This window comes from Canis lupus, chromosome 3, assembly GCF_011100685.1.
Source record: "Canis lupus familiaris isolate Mischka breed German Shepherd chromosome 3, alternate assembly UU_Cfam_GSD_1.0, whole genome shotgun sequence".
NCBI classification, from domain to species: Eukaryota; Metazoa; Chordata; class Mammalia; order Carnivora; family Canidae; genus Canis; species Canis lupus.
The window spans coordinates 75,818,656-75,837,315 of NC_049224.1; the positions used below are offsets into that span (position 1 = coordinate 75,818,656).

The following is an 18,660-nucleotide window of genomic DNA, read 5'->3' on the forward strand; positions in this document are numbered from 1 at the left end:
TATAGGCTGGTCTAGGGGATTTCCAGAAGGGATGGAAGAATTAGGCTGGTCTAGGGGATTTTCTACCATGGGCGTGGGCTCTGTTGTCTTTCTGATATGGGATTACCTGCCGAGGATATTGAGGATATTCTGCAGTTTTTCCCTTTAAACTAAGGGGAAAGATGGCTGTACTTGTGCTAATGCTAAACTTTAGGTGGGATGGCCTTAATTTTTCTCGGCCTCCACAATCCCCAGGAAGGAAAGTTGCCCCTGAGAGAACCACTGTGTTAGATGATAGGAGCAGTCTGTACGGAGTCTTTGCAAACAACTTAAAAATATATATGAACATGACCAACAGCATGTGGAAAGCAAACCTGTACTGGAAAGCCTCTGAAACTAAAGCACTGCTGGGAACCCAAGGCAGATTGCCAAGCCTTCACATCAAGGTCACACCCATCTCGTTGAATCTTGACAAAATCTGTTTGAACTATTTTTTTAGCCTAATTTAAGTGATTCCTATGGTTCAAAGATAACTCAAGCAGGGAGATGACAAATCTGATGTCTTCACTCAACTAGTAACTAGAGGGGTGGAAACCAGACTCAGATCTGCCTGACTCCAAAACCTATATTTTTTAAGTACATTATGCTATGTTCTGCCAAGAAAACCAAAAATGTTTTTTATGTAGTATGATTTGGATTTGGTAGTTTGAAAAATTAGATCACAATTAGCCATCTCTTTAACAATGAATTTCTTTTTTTTCCCAAATGATTGTGATTATTATTAACAATTGTTACAATAATACAATTTTAATAGCAATAAGTGCCATATGTCAAGGACTTACCATGTGTAAGGCTCTCTGACAAATATTTCATGGGTATGATTTGAGTAAATCTTCATAATAGACTGATGAGCTAGATTCTATTATCCACATTTTACAGATAAAAATTATAATTAGGCAGAAATATTTCCTAAATGAAATATTTACTAGATAAAGGAAATATTTCCTAAATGCCTAGCCCTTCGTTAAATCCTTTATATGCATTTAGTTTTCATAACACTTTTATGAGGCAGAAAGGATTTTCCTTTTCATTTTTCAGATGAGCAAACTAACCCTTAGAAAAAAGAAGTAACTATTCAAAATTTTGAAGTTACATAGTTGGCATGCAAACCTATCTTTGTGTGACACCAAATCTAGTGTCTAACATCATAAACATTTGTTATCCTTTCCTGGTATTAGTGGTGGGCTAAAAAATTAAGACAATTATGAGTGGATATAAATGCCTTTCCTCTTACAAAAAGCTAGTAGTAAATGCTCTCCAAGTGATATTTTTCTTTTTCATATTAAATCTCTTCGTAGAGATAGAAACATCTTCCTTAGAAAGGAGTTCTATCTTTGTGTGATTTCTCCCCTTTCCCCCATACTCTCCTACTTCCTCCCCGCCCCCCCCCCCCCAGGGGCTCAGAGTAGAGTGCAGAAAGTGAGAGGACACAGAATAAAAGGAAATGTCAACCAGTAAGAGTTAGACTTCACTTCCTGTCAGCAAGTACAAAAGGTGAAAAGTGACATTTGCTTTGGCAAGCCAGAAATGCTTATGTTTCTAGTCACACTCTATCTTTATCCCCTTTTCCAGTCTTCGTCTGAAAGTGTCCCCATTAGAAGCACAAGGGAGCCAAAGAACACATTCTCCCTTTAAATATGGGGTGCTGGAACAGATGTTAATTTATTAAACCAAAATTGCAGCTCGATCCTTTCTGTCTCTGTGAAATATTTTGACAATGATAAAAATACATGCATTTGATTTGTCACTTATCATTCAGGGTCCCTTCTGTCAATGCCTAATAGAAACAACAAACATAGGTACTACAACAGGAAATATAAGAGGAGTTTATCTTTTCCATTCTAGAGGCATTCTATTTAAATGGCAGCCTAAAAATTTGCATATATATATATATATATATATATATATATATATATATAGCTATGACACATGCCCTCATGTTCTGATATCAGAAAGATGGCTATATCAGCCAGGGATAAACCATGATTGATAAGAATTCAGAGTGCATTTATTAAATCATTAATTGTAAAATGAAACAACAACAGAAGGCAGATGTGTAACTGAAATGGGTAAATTGCGACACCATAAATGATGGTCGAGAGTGGTGGGGAGTGTGGTCTAAGTCAGCATATGTACTTTCTCTGAAATCAGGTGTTCATGACTTGATTCTAGCAGGATTTTGCTTGCAAGAATGTGGGCTCTGTGTTGCCAGATTTTATGATTTATAAGAGGAACCGGAAATCCATATTTTCAAGTTAAATCTTCAGACTTTAAAATGTTGTCAAATTTCTTTCTCCTTTAAAGAAAATACTATTCACGCTGCTCATATGTTACTTCACTTATAATGGATGGATATTGATTTTAGAATGTAGGAAGCTTTGTGGTAATTTGCACCCTACTCTATTTAGGGAAGCTTTTATAGAGGTTTGATAAACCTCAGTATTTAAATACACTTGACTGGGCATCACTTAGGGAGTAGAGCCTGTTACAAATGCATAACCAAAGAAATTCCAATTGGTAGGTCGGAGGTAAGGCCCAGGAACTCTGCTGTGGATGACACAGTAAATATACTTTGAGCATTTTATCTTAGAAAGTGAGAGGATGGAATCCATTAGATCAGGGATTGGCAATCTATTGTCTATGGGATAAATCCAGTCTGCAGCCTGTTTTTATATAAGTAAAATATATAAAATATATAAAAAATAAATAAAGATTTACAGGGATACAGCCACATCCAATTCATTCACATATTGTTTAGAACTGTATCATGCAACAAGGGCAGTGGTGTAGTTTTGATAGAGACTGTATGGACCTCAAAGCCTAAAATATTTATCATCTGGCCCTTTTATATAAAAGTTTGCTGACTTCTGCATTAGACAAAGTGGGTCCTATGTCCCTACATCTCAATAAAGTATGACTCTTCAGTATTAGCTGAGTTCATAAAAATAGTGTAAAAAGAGTCATATTACTGATGATGTTGATTTATAATTCGGTTTTGTCCAAACCATTTCTCCTAAGCAAAGACTATCTTGTTGCTATGACAACAGTTACAGAAAGCTATATAGAGAAGAAAAAAAAAGGCAGCAAAAACATATTAAATGTTAGACTAGAGAAAAGGACAGTAAAAGGCTTGCAATTTGGCTTTGACTTGCAGGGGTGTAAACACAAGCAAGCTCACATTCTCCCCCATAGGTGAGATAGTCCCATATGACTCGGAGGATCCCTGCTCCTCCAACAGGCCGTCCCCTATCACCGTCTCCACAAACACCATCTGTATGTACTGAGGAAGTGATTTCACAAATAAGTGAGTCATATGCCAGAACTTTTCACTTGTCAGTAGTGAGGATAATGGGTTTATGGAGGATTAAAAAATAGATCAATGTTGAATTTCAGTTATCTTATCCTAAATATATACCAATCTTATTATGACTAAATAGTTCCACATAGAATCTGAATAGCTTTTATATTTGTCACTTCATTAACAGTCATGTAAGTCAGTTACTCCGTCTCTACCATTTCAGCAAATGGTATAACCGTATACCATTTTCCTCAGGCCCCAAGCCCCTGAGTCAAAATTAATTTGACTTTTTCCCTCTCAAATCAAATCCATACAGCCACATCTCAGCCCCTTCATGCTACTGACCTCTCTGATCCAAGCCACTATCGTCTTGTGTCTGGCCAGCTGTGGTCATCTCCTTACAGACCTGCCTACATGCCTGCCTGCCCAGAATAGAGTCTCTACTCAGCAACATCTGGTATATATATCAGATGTCATGGCTCCCAACTCTTTCCTTGATATCTTCATATCACAGTTTAAGACCCAAAATCCTTCCCATGGCCTACCAGACCCCATGGAATTGTTTTCTGAGGATATCTCTTTCCTATTGTTCAGCCAGTGCCACATTCACCATCTTCTTGATTTTCAGATGCCTAGGCACACTGAGGTCCTTCCTGCCTCAGAGCCTTTGGACTCGTTATTTCCCTCCATTAGGAAATCTCTTCTTTCAATCCTTTGCTTGGTGCTCTCTTTTAGTCATGTCTCCTCCCTAGGGAGGCCTTCCCTAAGCATCTATCAATCTCTATCTACTTTTCCTGCATTATTTTTCTTGATGGCATTTACCATCACATGAAACTCTTATTATACAATAACTTGTTTACCAATATTCAGTGTATCCTGCTCAGTTGTAACTTTCATGAAGGTAGAGAACTTGTCTGTGTTGTTTCCTATTTTATCCATAGCACCTAGAAAAACCATGGTAGAGTATGCATTAAATTGTTACTAAATGAATAAATGAAGGAATGAATGAATATAAATAAAGAATGAATGAGATTGCATTTTGATTGATTTTACCCTTTTTTTGCAAGATTTGAAGACGTCAGTATATTGTATCTTGGGCCTCCCAGGATGGTAAATGCTTTTCATCCAGAAAAACATACTCTGGGTTAGACATCTAAAATGCAGTGAGAGAATTACATAGAATGGAAATACTTAACATAAAAAAGTCCACTCCAGATTATACAGGCTAATTCTAAAAAAAGGGAAAAAAGACACAACTAAGGAAGTAAAATCTGAGTGGTCTGATCAGAAAAACCAGGTGGTGTACCAGTCCTTGTGGGTACTGTAGGTAAAAGGCCATGGTTGGCCATGCATTTCAACCTTCTCCTGCCTCAACCGTTGCCTGTTCTGTCCTTTGCTAACTAACCCCTAATGGCTTTAGTTTCTGGATTTATCCATACGTAGCTGGTCATCTCACAAACACGTGAGGGGCACCAGGCAGAATGAGGTGAAGAAAGGTGACTGCATGCACACACACACACACATACACACACACACAAGGTGCAGGAGTCAGTTCATACAGCAATAGCACATTGCACCAGTTAGACAAGAGGAGTTTGGTATAAACATGATCCAGAATGATCCATAAGGCTTAAGGATTTCATACAGTCTTGAACTCTACTTTATCCTTCCCACTCTAAAAGGTATAGGATATGCAGATGACTGTGTAAAAATTCCTTGAAATAATCAAATGGTCATGATTATCCTTAGACAATGATCACTTGCATATTAATGATATTGGGATATCATGGAAATTGAGATATACTATAGCAAACTTCACATTGCCTTTAGCAAGGGATTTTTAAGGAAGCTTCCCCCTCCCCGCGTGAATTTTTGCGTTGTAAAATTTATAATTGATTTCCTTTAAAAATATATATGTACACATATATTTGTTATATCTGTATCTATATTTTATATATGTATGTATATATACAGTTCCTCTCACAATTAAAAAAAATGTAAATAAACTTTTATCATGTCTTTTCTACAGTACTAAATAATTATAAAATATGGGTTAACACTTCTGAAATGATTGCAAAAACTAATGCAGTAGTCATAATGTCCATATATTATGGACATCATTAAAAGTCAAAAATATGCTATTTAGTTTTAGGCATTTACAAATATTTTATAAGAATTGTCTTTACAACATTTTTAATGGTTGCATAAGATTGTATGAAATATTTAGCATTTATATAACTAATCTTTTGCTATTTTAATATTTAATATTTCCAATGTTTTTAAATAATTCATGGAACAGACAAAATTTGTTGAAAATAAATTAGAAATTTAAAGATAGAAGTCCCTGAAGCCCATATTCTAAAAAACAAGTAGACATGGTTTAAAAAAATGGTTTCCAAAATGCCTATGGTATATCACTCTCAACGTTAGGAAGAAAAAAAAAAAACAGATTCATAGACTTTTCATAGACTTACACATTTAGTTTTTAACCAGTATGTGATTCTTAACACAATTAATTTCAATACCAAGGAGCAGCTTCCTGGGTAGGACAGGGACATGCAGGAGCATAGCATGAGGAAGGAAAGAGGTGGTCCTACCATCACCTGAAGTCCTATTTTACTAGGACTACTATTGAAACTGCATTTCTGATTCTTTTTTGGTCTCTGTGTCTGTCCTTAGTTAGTTTAACTAACTGGGGAAGGAAAAGTGTGAAGAACATTCCCAAATTGCTTTTACTTAAATTATTCAAAGACTAAGAGACCCTGCCTGTCTCAGGCCCCAGATTGCTCCCAAAGAATGAGTCTAGCTGGGAACATGGAGCTGTAAACACCTACTAGATTTCTATGCATACTGATCATATTCTCCAAACAAAGCTACAACACATGTTTTATCCATGACATGAGAGACTTGAAATCTGTACTTTTTTGGAGAATCTAGGAAATTTGGCCCAAATTCAGGCATTTAATTTTTGGACTTGAGTATTTGACTACAGGGTGAGATTTATATAAATTTAAGGTTTCTTTGTGTTGCTAGAATTTTGTAGTTGGAGAATCTTCATGCAATTTATTATTCATTAATGCAATTCTTCATCTAATTTATTATTCATTAATATTTTAATTTAATCTTTTTTGCATATGGAAAATGCAGTTTTGATATGATCTGGGATGGGAAGTAGTTTTGAGTAATGCTCTATTCTGATCCCTTCCTGGGCATCTGGAGACAAAATCTGCACTGCCCACCAGCAGTCATGGGAAAATACCCATTGGAGAATGGTGGGGGTTGATGGAGTGACCTCAAGAAGATAGGAGTCTCTCCAAGGGACTAGATATATTCCTACATGAACATAATATGAAAGGTTAATCCCAATGGTCTATAGAAATAAAAAGGTAGGGAATATTAGTGGTGGATTTCCATGAGAAGTGATTTTTACTAAATATTTTTACCTCTTGACTCCCTAGTCTTTCCATGAAAGTGGGATGACTTATCTGGTCATTAGGCTATAGCCACTGGTCCATGTACTCAAAAATATATAGCTTGTCTTTCAAAATTCCTAAAAGGAGATTTGATTTCTGATGTTTTGTCTCTTTATGAGTCAGTAGGATGAAGCAATTATTTTTAAGTGAGACTGTTCTTGAGACTTAATTTCCTCTCCAATGCCCTATTCAAAGATCTAGCTGGAGTGGACAGGCAGGAACAATTTAATGTCATCTCTCACCTTTAACTGATTTTTCCTACTGAGGCTTTATGATATTTAGGTTCTCTGCTGATTCTTCCACTTATTTCTCAGTCGGTTCAGAACATAGGTGGGGAAGGGAGATGCTACTTGTTAGATTTTTCCTTCTCAAAGATGCTAAAAGTAGGTATTATTATTAATCTCAATTTTATAGTTGAGAGAACCGAGCAGAAAAAGACTATGGAATATGTCCAGATTTGTCCACATTAATCTGGGTTCAAATTGATTTTGTCTTTCATGTTCTTAACCAGGGCAAGATGCTACCTTTCAATTACAAGATGCTACCTTTCAATTATTATCAAAGAGCTTAATAGTTATCCATATGATGATCTATTTAATTCCATTTTACAAAGCAATTAGCTAGAGATGTGAATTATTACTACTTGGATCTTTACTACATGGTTCTATAAATCTTCATCTTGACACATGAGAGTCTCTGTTAAATGAAACGCTAGGTAGTTACTCCTAACAAAAATCAAATGAAATTTATAACATCAGTCTTATTAACTTTATTTAGGAAAAAAATTAGAAAAATAACACATATTTGTACAGATTCAGTCTTACCCGCAGGGAATTGACATGTCAGGAGATGTTATTAGCTACCAATTCAAATAGCAGCTGCCAAAAGCTTAATTGCCTACACACAATTTTTCACTCCCTGGGATGCATTTTTCACTCTTCTTCAATTTGCTATTTTGAGTTCTGATTTATATTTGTGTAAGTGACTGTGATAGAAATGTATTTACATTAGGACTCTAATGTTCTCAAGTACTTTGTCCTTCTGGCCCAATTTCTTTTGTGGCCCTGAACACCAGAGAATGAGTTTCTGCTGAGGGACAAGCCAGATAAACAGGTATTGTCTAGTCTATAAATAGCCAGAGGATGTTTCTGCTATACTCTTTTGCAACTGACTTCCCAGTTGTTGAATGTAGCAACCACTTCTCCATCTCCCTTTTACTACCAATTGCCCACCAGTACCGAGAGATATTTTTTTTCCTTTTTGTAGTAGCAAACACAAATTCCATATAGACGTCTTTAATCCAAATCAATAATTGCAGAAATGATCCTGATACAGTCTTGATCACCTTGACAATGTCCTTCTGAAGAGGAAAATGATCCTTGATCATCCACAGAATCGTTGGACCAGAGAAAGCCATCACCAAAAACAATGTGTGAAGATCATTACCATAAAAAAACAACATGCATAATCTCTCCTCCAAATATATGGTTTCTTTGCAAAGCAATCCATTTCATTTCTTGGTAATTACATTGTACATGTGTTTATGCTGTCAAAAATCAGAATGATGAGCTATTAGATGTTCTTGTTTCATGGACCCTTTTCCCTTTCATCTGAAAACATTGATTCTTAGTTATCCTGCCTGTGTTGTTTTCATTACAAATCTATCAAAAACAAATGTTCTGACTATGTTAGCTGAAAATTTTAATGAAAGCCTATTAGACTTGGCATAATTTCATGCTGAATCTGCAGGAAAGAGCTCTTTCAGAGACAAGCAGAGTGAGGTGGATGTACCCTTTAACACAGCAGTGCTTCTCATTTCCCTTTGCACATTTTCATCCCAGCAAATGCCTTCATTAATGTCTATGGTTATTGGGACTGAACAGTGAGGCACATGTTTAATATTAGCCCTCAGATGATTCATTTGGGTTCAAGGAGGTCCTATATTCCTCCAGGAGACTGGATCAGCATTTCTAGTATTTGCCTCACAAGCAAAAGGCTGAAAAACAGGGAGCAAGAAAAAGAAAAGAGCATGGCAGAAAGGGATTAACTGGATGGGGCCATTAGGAGGATACAAAATTACAGTAAGGGGAACTCACAAAAAGAATGTCAAGCAATATTACTAGAGGGACAGAGGTCAAAAGTCCCCAAAGGGAATATTGACATTAGGGGTCCTAATAAAACTCTATGTTTCTGTTTCTACATTTCACTTCTTTGTTTATACTATCATCATATGACATATTGTTATTGAATTCTTACCAGGTCCTGGGCACTGAACTTGGCTCTGAGAATAAAGGAGAAAATAAGACAAGAGAAGGTTCTTGCCCTTATGGTATTATATATAATTTAATAGATGATTCTGTAATTGCATCTTCAAGAAAATTACTATCTCAAATAGAGCTCTAGCAACACTAACAAACGCTTCTACAAAGCTGAAGATTATATAGATTTCTTATGGAAATGAACAACCTATACATACTCAGAATTGGCCCCAAGAAAATCATCTCACATTGGACACTAAGCTCTGGACACCTGATCAATCTACAAATATCTAAAATGACACTTTTTTTTTTTTCCTAAAAATTTTATTTATTTACCCATGAGAGACACAGAGAGAGAGAGGCAGAGACACAGGCAGAGGGAGAAGCAGGCTCCATGCAGGGAGCCCGATGCGGGACTCGATCCTGGGACCCCAGGATCATGCCCTGGGCTGAAGGCAGCACTAAACCACTGAGCCACCCGGGTTGCCTTAAAATGACACGTTAGTCCATTACTCTCATTAGAAAAAGACAAGAAGTTTATTAAATCTCTCCATAATTGTTTTAACTATTACAACTCTTTCTTGGGTACCAAGGTGAAATAGCCCTTTAATTTAGGACCTGGCACTAGGGCATTTTTATTATGGTTGTTATTTTTTGTCTTTTTGTTGTTGTTGTTGTTATTTGGGGGCTTTTTTTTTTTAAGCCAGGTGCTATTTGATGAACATCAGGATACAACATGAAACCCTAAAGGCTTGTGTTTCAATTAGAGTCAAAGCAATAAAAAGAAAATTAAGCTTCTCTTTATAATAAAAAGATAGAAATTTTGTATTTGTTTCTTGAGCTCCTGAAGGAAAAGAACAAATAGAGGAGAAGGAACAGCAGCAAGATGATTGGATGCTTGAGTAGAGGAAACAAAAGTCAGTAAGAAACCTCTAGTGGTGATGGGGCTAATGTGACAGTGAACTGACATATCTTATATATGATTTAAGCTGTGGGACTCAAAATCTCCTGTAAAAATTGATTAAATGTCTTTCTGTGTGTGAGGTTTTTGTTTTTGTCTATTTGTTTGTGGAAAAACCATGAAGAAGGAGCCATTTCACATCCGAAGTACTCAGTAAGGGGCATCTGGGTAGCTCAGTTAGTTAAGCATCTGCCTGCAGCTCAGGTCATGATCCTAGGGTTCTAGGATTGAGTTCCTCATCAGGCTCCCTGTTCTGCAGAGAGTCTGCTTTTCCATCTGACCCCCCCCCCCCTTGCTTGTGTGCTCTCTTTCTCATGCTTCTCTCTTTAATAAATAAATAAAATCTTAAATTAGAAAAAAAGTACTCAGTGAGAAATAGGGAAAGCACAGGGAGAAGGAGGCATAAGAAGAGATAACCAGGAGAATGTAAGTTTACCACCCATCTGCAAAAGTCTTTAAAGGACTTTCAGTTCCCTCCAGGCATGAATTAGAGTTGAAGTCAATCTCTTGAGGATAGACCCTAGATTTCACCTACAAGAGTTTCACAGCAAAATCAAGATGAGATATACTTGTAGTTCAAGGGTGTTTCGTGTGACACCCAATAATCAATGACCAGAGCAAAATATTTTCACTACTTTGAAATTTAAAACCCATTTGCAAATGTAATGCCACCTGCGCTAATTCTCCTGAGAAGGACATGTAATAATAGTAAAACAGGTAACATTTATCCTAATTTTACAGGTGAGAAATGGAGGTCTAGAAAGATTAAGAGATTTGGCAAAGGCCACATGCCTAGAGAATGGAGTTGTTTATGAACCCAGACTCACTGGGTCTCAATACTAAATGTTGTCTATTGTTGTCTATTGGGTAAATTTTAATAACAATTATCATGACTATAATTACAGGGGAAAGAAACTAATTTACATCTTAACTATGAAAGAAATAATTAACAGATTCCTAAATTCAAAAGTAGAATTTTAATAAAAGTTTCTAGTGTGAAAACTAGGTCATTTGCATATTTTTCTTTGACTTACATACCTAATTGCCAGGGTATTTGCATTTTTCTATCTGATTTTGCCAGCATACCCAATTCATCTACATATTCCTCTTAGTTTAGTTGCTGAAAATGGGTGGCCTTTCCTACCCATAATTAGAATTAACTTCAGCTTCAGCACACTTCAAGGAAGGGAATTTTACAGAGCATAAAGAAGAAATACTTTCAGGATCAAATTTAGTCAATGCTTTTAAACAATGAGTAGTTATTGTGATATTCTTCTCAGCATGCCTGAGGCTATATGAAGGAGGGTTAATATTAAAGGTATTTTAATAACACATTCATACAAAAACTTAGAGGTGAATAAATAAGATTTATTTTTGAATATACTAATATTTTAACCCAGGTATGTGGCACTAATGGGTTATATATCCTCTCTCATTTCTCATAATATATATCCCCTTTAGCTCACTTTGATATTAAATCTCTAAATTTAATATCTAAATTTAGAATTAAATCTCTAAATCTAGAAATTAAAAAGAATAGAAATATGATTTATTGAAGAAGCTTTCCACCTATATAATTAACACTCCACAAGTGCTCACAAGACCTTTATTCTGCACGTTTTGTGCTTAAATTCCACTAATCTCTATCTGAAAGAAAATAAATGTGAAATGCACATAATTTTACTTTAATTCATTGTCTCTACGGTCCATGTACATTTGCAGTTACTTTTACCTTTCTCTGGAATATCATGAACAAGAGGCCTTCCTGTTCCCCTCAGCATGACTCAACTTCCCATAGGCTTCTTCCTCACTCTAGGCTGTTGACCTCTCTTTTCTTAGAACATTTACTCTAGGGCACTTTTAGTGTAAATTCTTTTTCTGCTCCTTTGAGATATAAATCTTCTCTTAGCCTCTGGCAGTCTTTAGCCAAGATTGTCTTTCTCAAGGCCCTGAGAGCCATGCCTTTCAAATGCAATCATCAAAGGAGATATCACTCCTATCTCCCAGCCTCTGTGGGAGGGTAGGACCTTAGCTTCTGCCAATTAACAAACATCCCTGGTTCAATCACATTGACCAGCTATTCCTCCAACATTCTTTTTATTTATTTATTTTTTTTAATTTTTTATTTATTTATGATAGTCACACAGAGAGAGAGAGAGGCAGAGACATAGGCAGAGGGAGAAGCAGGCTCCATGCACCGGGAGCCCGATGTGGGATTCGATCCCGGGTCTCCAGGATCACGCCCTGGGCCAAAGGCAGGCGCCAAACCGCTGCGCCACCCAGGGATCCCTCCTCCAACATTCTTTAGTACTTCACCACTAGCTCACTCCAGGGCTGAAAAACCACTCCTGCTTTTTGATTCAGTGGAGCTGAGTTCAATCTTCCTCTATCATTGCAGTAGTGCTGAATAAAGTCTTTCTTCCTTAACTGTCTCTGGTGCCATTTTTTTCTTTGACAAGCTCCACCATTGTTATTGCTATCATTTTTGGATGCATTACCATGTGCTAAATACTTTGTTAAATGCATCGCTATAGGGTGTCTTATTTAATCCTCACAATAACCAAGAGCTTATCCTTGGGACCATTTTATGGATGGGGAAACAAAAGCATGCAAGAGTTAAGTAACAGTATTCTCTCTGTAAAGGGGCATCTAGCGGTTTTCAGAGAGGACAGGAGGGGAGTGAAGGAAAGGAGAGGAAGCCGAAAAAGTGGGGAAGATAGACGAGAGACAGAGAGAGAGAGACCTGAGACAGAAAGGCAGAAACATACAGAGAAAATATGTAACTAGGCAAATAGTTACCTTCCCTGGAAATTCTGGGGTCTAGGGTCAAATCACATTGCCTCTACCTACTGGTCATCTCCACATAAAGTTTTCATGGAAACAATAATCATGAAGGAAAAGCTTAGGCCTCAAAATTAGTTAAAATTTCAAATCAAGCCTTATCAGAGTTCTACTATGAGAAATTATACAGGAAACTCCAATATAATAAGGGGTAGATTTACTTCTCATTCTTTATATATCTGTGGTGTATAGTTCCACTGGGCACTTCATGATTTGGAGAGAAGAGAGGCAACACAAGATCCAATTCAACTCTTCCTTGGTCTCTGGATATGAGTGGCATATATTAAAAGCAACAGCAACAACTATCTGCATAGCAACAACTCATTTTAAGCTCTAATGCACTGTGTCTTGCCTGCCCATTTTTCTCTATTCAAATCATTGAATCTTCTATACATACAATTTTAGTAGTCTAGTGTACACACCTGGATGGGGTACACAAACCTGAGTGACACACAGATCTGTTAGAGCGCAAATCCCAATTTTACCATATTCCACAGTTATCCCCATCGTTGTTGTAGACCCAGTTTTAACAATGTTACATGTAATGTCATACTATATTCCTTTTTCCAGACACCTCTTTGTGTGTGTTTATGTGTTTGAGTGTGAACAAGATCTGCTTTTCCTTGGACTTCTAAGCACCTGGGTATTCACTTTCAGACACTTGTTTATATCATAATTTTAGATGGTTATAATCTATACCTTTTATATTCTTTCCTACATTTCTTTGGGACCATGTCTACATGTCTCCCTGACTGTAGTCTAATGAAATTGCATTATTTGCATGACAGAAGAGTACTTTTACTGTACTTCTTACCACAGCATAACTGGCCCACTTTTCTCTTCATAGCGGAACTTGCCTATAACAATACGTACTGCTCTTCCAAGTGAAATATGTTCTTCCACATCAGCTTCCATCTGTTTTATACCTAATGGGCCAGTATCTGAAAAAAAAAAAACAAAACATAGAACACATGAAAGAGCTTCCAGAAACAATGAAACTTAAGGGAGAAATTCTGAGTGGGATATGAAGTTTGGATTTGCCTTAGGATATAGAGACAATATGTCTAAGCTGGAAGACAGAGAATCCTATGTGAGGACATCTGAGTTGTGGAGTTTTTAGCACTGGGGGCTGCCGACTCTGGCATCCATTTCATGGTTCACAACTTCAGGCTATGTGTCACTCATCGAGATCCCCATGTCCTACCTTGTGCCAGAGCAACCTGTCTCGGTCCTCAGGACAAGAACTTATGTATGACACAGAGGAAGCACTGACATTTCAATAGTTTCCCAGCCAGTGGTAGTGTCTGGTTTACAGAAAGAGGATAGCTGAGAGGAGGAGTCATGGGGAATGTTTTTTGGCCTCAGTTCTTACTTGCATGTGTTAGAGGCTTCCACTCAGATACTTCAGGGAAATACTGACCTCACCCTATTTGAGGAGAGGATTAAGAAGAGGGGGTAGTATTGACTCTGTAAAGATCTGTGTGTCCCATATTTTTGTGATAGCCCAGACCACTATATGTTTTGGTTCTCCCTTGCTCTAGAAACTATTTGGACCTCAGTATATTTCCATTTCCATTATGGTTTTGCAAAAATATAGTGACCCATCTTCTAACTGCTTATTTTTAGGATTCCCTTGGCTTCCAGGTCCCATACCAGTGAAGAAAAGACAAATAATGTTGGTCGTATTAGTTCCCTATTACTGCTGTCTAATTACCACAAACTTCATGGCTTAAAACAATACAAATTTGTTATCTTAAACTGCTGGAGATCAGAAGCCCATATTGGCTCTCACTGGGCTAAAAGTAAGGTGCTGGGAAGTCTGCATTTCTTTCTGGAGAGTCTAGAGTAGAATTTGTTTTCTTACCTCTTCAAGCTTCTTAGAGGTCACTAACCTTCCCAAGCCCTTAGACCACTTCCCCCATCTTCAAAGCCAGCAATGTTGCATGTCTCTTTGGCTGTCCATTTGTAGTCCTAGTTCTCTCTGACTCCTCTACCTCCATCTGACACTGTAGGGATCCTTGAGATTATCTGGGCACACCCAGATAATTCAGGATCATTTTATTTTAAAATCAGCTGGTCAGAAACCTTAATTCCCCTTTTTCATGTTACCTAACATATTCACATGTTCTAAGAATTAGCCATCTTGGGGGTGGGGTGGGCATGATTCTGCATACCACATCAATCAAGCCAGTCACCCCCACAGCTTGTCTCCAGTCCTGCCTATTACAGGCAGGTAAATCTGCTGTCAATTTTCATTACTTGCTTCTTGCAGTATCGTTAGGATACAAACATCGATGTCAGGCCTGTCACTTTTCTAGTTTTCACTGTTTTTGGTATTCACTTGATCAACATCTCAATTTCCATCTGTTTTTCATATACTGTGTTTAGTCCTCCTAGAATTCTGTTGCCTGGGAGACACTTACAGGATTGGAAACATGTCAACAAACCTGAAGAGATGTTGGACTTTACTTGGAAATGTGAAACCTATGTTTGGTGTCAGGTACATAGTTTGGAGAAAAAGCTACAAGTATGTAAAGCGGCTGCCCTTCCGAGAAGTAGTTAAGGGAAGTGAGATGTTTTTTACATGTGGTAGTTAAAAGATTTATCTTTGTGATTGAGTAGTACGACCGAAAACAGGTACTTTGTAAGCTGTCATCTTTATTCTTTTTAATGAAGTAAAGTTATGATGGCTTTAAAGAAGGTATAGAATTGTAAATTGAACTATTTAATTATTATATTCAAAAGCAGCAGGTGCATGGTACAAATAAAACTGTGGACTAACAAGAAATCACTGGTTGTCACTTCTGTAAAAACAAAGGGAGAGCACTAAGCAATTACATAGTTTGGTGCTGCCTATCCAAGCACAACGATTCTTGTTGATTGTCTCTCACAATTAGCATTTTCCATTTCACAAAGCAATTATTTATATTTTTTGTCCTGATGGGTTTTATTAATCACATCCATCAACCATACAAACAGCATTTATTAACTCCAGCAGTAAAACATTCAAAAGGTTGCATTTATTTCTTAATCAGAGAGGCAAATGCTAATTGAAGAAATCTCTGGAAACTAAGTCTTTCTGTGTGGATTAGGTGATATTGGCAGCCCAGAAAGGGAGTAATGAAACAAGCTCTGCAGAAATCAGTTCTGGTTCTCTGCTGAACTTCCCATCTGGATCTCTCTGTTAAGTGCCCCAACCTCCTTCAAAAGCATGCATTAAGGATCTGTGTGATGGATGGCTGCAATTAAAAAAAAAAAAATTACCATCTGCTATTTATAAGTCAGTATCCTAGATGTTAGAAGGATACGTGTAGATGGATAAGAAATACTAAATGTCCTCAAAAATATTGAGGATGAGAAAAATCCTTGCCCCTAAAACAAAATGAAAGTAAACTGTCTGAAAGATGACAGAGTGGTACAAAAATGTTCTAGGTATGAATGGATCAATTGAAAGTAAGGGGGATTAATTCCTGGAGGCTAATATGATCTCTCAGAATCTTCTTGAGTTTAATTGATGGTTAAGTTTGGGACACCCTGGTGGCTCAGTGGTTGGGTGTCTGCCTTCGGCTCAGGTCGTGATCCTGGGATCTGGGATTGAGTCCCACATTGGGCTCCCTGCGAGGAGCCTGCTTCTCCCTTTGGCTAGGTCTCTGCCTCTCTCTCTCAGTCTGTGTCTCTCATGAATAAATAAATAAATCTGTGAAAAAAATTGATGGTTAAATTTATGAAGGAGTAGCATTGTGGCTGGACAATAAAGGACATGTGGAATTTTGATACATTGAGATAGGAACAGAGGTTGGCAGAGGCAACATATTTCAAAAAGAAGAAAGCAAGAGCAGGAATGCAGGGTTGAGAAGTCTCAAGGTACATTCAGGAAATGGTAAATGGGAGCAACAGTCTCCATCTGTTCTTTCTTTATCCACACATGTCTCTGGATACCATACTTCACACTGTAGCCATGACGATCTTTCAAAAAATGCAAATATGATCCTGTCCTCCCTATCTTAGAAAACTTCAGTGGTTTCTAATTGCTCTCAATAAAGTTTGATAAAGATTCAATAAAGCCTTGGGATGGCTGGCTGGCTAAGCGGTTAAGTGGCTGCCTTCAGCCCAGAGCGTGATCCTGGAGTCTCGGGATCGAGTCCCACATCAGGCTCCCTGCATGGAGCCTGCTTCTCCCTCTGCCTATGTCTCTACCTCTCTCTCCCTCTGTGTCTCTCATGAATAAATCTTTGATTCAATAAAGCCTTAAACTTCCCTCACACTACATAACCTGGCCCCTATCAAAACTTCCAGCCTCATTTCTTACTTCCACTTACATTAGGAGCCCTAGTAACAAGCTTTAAACCACTGCATATATTGACTTTCATTGGTACAGAACTCATGTAGTCTCACCACTAATCTCAATTTTTCACCTACTTCTACACAGGTATGAAGACTTGGCTTTCTATAGTTGTCGTTAGTCCTGACTTGGCAATGGAGGATTCTTTAGAGCTCTAGCTGCCTTGCAGTTTTTATATTCTAACATTTTATATTTTCAAGGGGCCATGCCTACTCCTTACTACCTGAGGACTCACTTGTGTTTCCCTTCTAATTAGAATGATCTCACTCCCCCTTTTGCCTCCTCATCTTTATAGCCGGAGCCTAACCCTCATTTCCTCAGGGCACTTCTTTGACACTGAAGACTTGATTAAGTCCTTTGGTTAATATGACTTTGAGGCAGTTGTGTGTCTCCTTTACTCATTAAAATTTCAACTAAAAACAAACTTTGAAAATTGTCTGCAATATTTAACTTACCATCAAGATGGTGAATCTATGTTGCAGGAGAACTGCATATGTCTTGTTAAAATTGTATTCCGTGTAGTACCATAGTGCCTGGCAACTGTTAAGTGTCAAATAAATGTTATTAAATAAATGAATTATAAACAAACGAGGAGATGCGATTAGGAGGACAGGCTAGATCCTGATTGAGAAGGGCCTTAAATTTGCTGCTAAGGATTTTGTATAGTAAATAAGAGGATATTTGCATTTCCAATAATATCAAGTAGGCTGAAACTAATGTTTGGATGTGAAAGGGTAGGGCTATTTGATAAATTATAATTCCCTTTTCATCCAGGGATGAATCCTAAATCATTTCAAGATAGATACAGAAATTTGGCACAAATTCTTTTTTGTTTTCTCTTTGTATAGATATTGAAGTTCCTGTTTTCCACATCATCTCTGGTCTGTTCTCTATGTCAACACTTTTTCTTATGGAAATCTCTCTTTTTCCAGCTCCATCAGCCTATCTTCTTTTATTGTACTTACATTCTTCTATTGCTCCTATTCTTTTTTTTTTTTTCAGATTTTATTTATTCATTTATTCATAGAGATACACAGAGAGGGAGAGAGGCAGAGACACAGGCAGAAGGAGAAGCAGGATCCATGCAGGCAGCCCGATGTAGAACTTGATCCAGGGTCTCCCGGATCACACTCTGCGCCACCGGGGCTGCCCTATTGATCCTATTCTAACCATAACAAGGAAGTATATTTTCCCCAAACTCCAGCGCCTACTTGTTTCTCTGGACAGGTATCTGATGCCTAAAGACACTAGCCTTTTAAATTATCTTTCTTAACTTTTTTATTTGCAACTTTTAAATTTTTATTTGGCATTTTTCGAAAGAAATTATTGTGAAAAATCACTTACCATGAGATCTACCCACTTAACAGATTAAATATAACAACACAATATTAACATCTATGTGCAATGTTGTACACTAGATCTCTAGAACTTATACATCTTGCTTAACT

At 37.3% G+C, this 18,660-nt stretch overlaps 1 long non-coding RNA gene across 4 annotated transcripts in view; it reads right to left on the reverse strand.

Annotated features, from left to right (window-relative positions):
- The window catches only part of LOC102152399, a 49,323-nt gene extending 34,048 nt beyond the window's left edge, over positions 1-15,275 (reverse strand). For 2 of the 4 annotated variants that reach the window (XR_005357306.1, XR_005357305.1), the window contains exons 1-2: positions 15,045-15,275; positions 13,744-13,811 (exon numbers count right to left, since the gene is read on the reverse strand). This is a non-coding gene — a long non-coding RNA (uncharacterized LOC102152399). Of the gene's footprint in view, positions 1-13,684; positions 13,812-15,044 lie in introns of all 4 variants that reach the window. The other 2 variants (XR_005357307.1, XR_005357304.1) reach the window with 1 other exon arrangement.
- Positions 15,276-18,660: the final 3,385 nt, after the last annotated feature.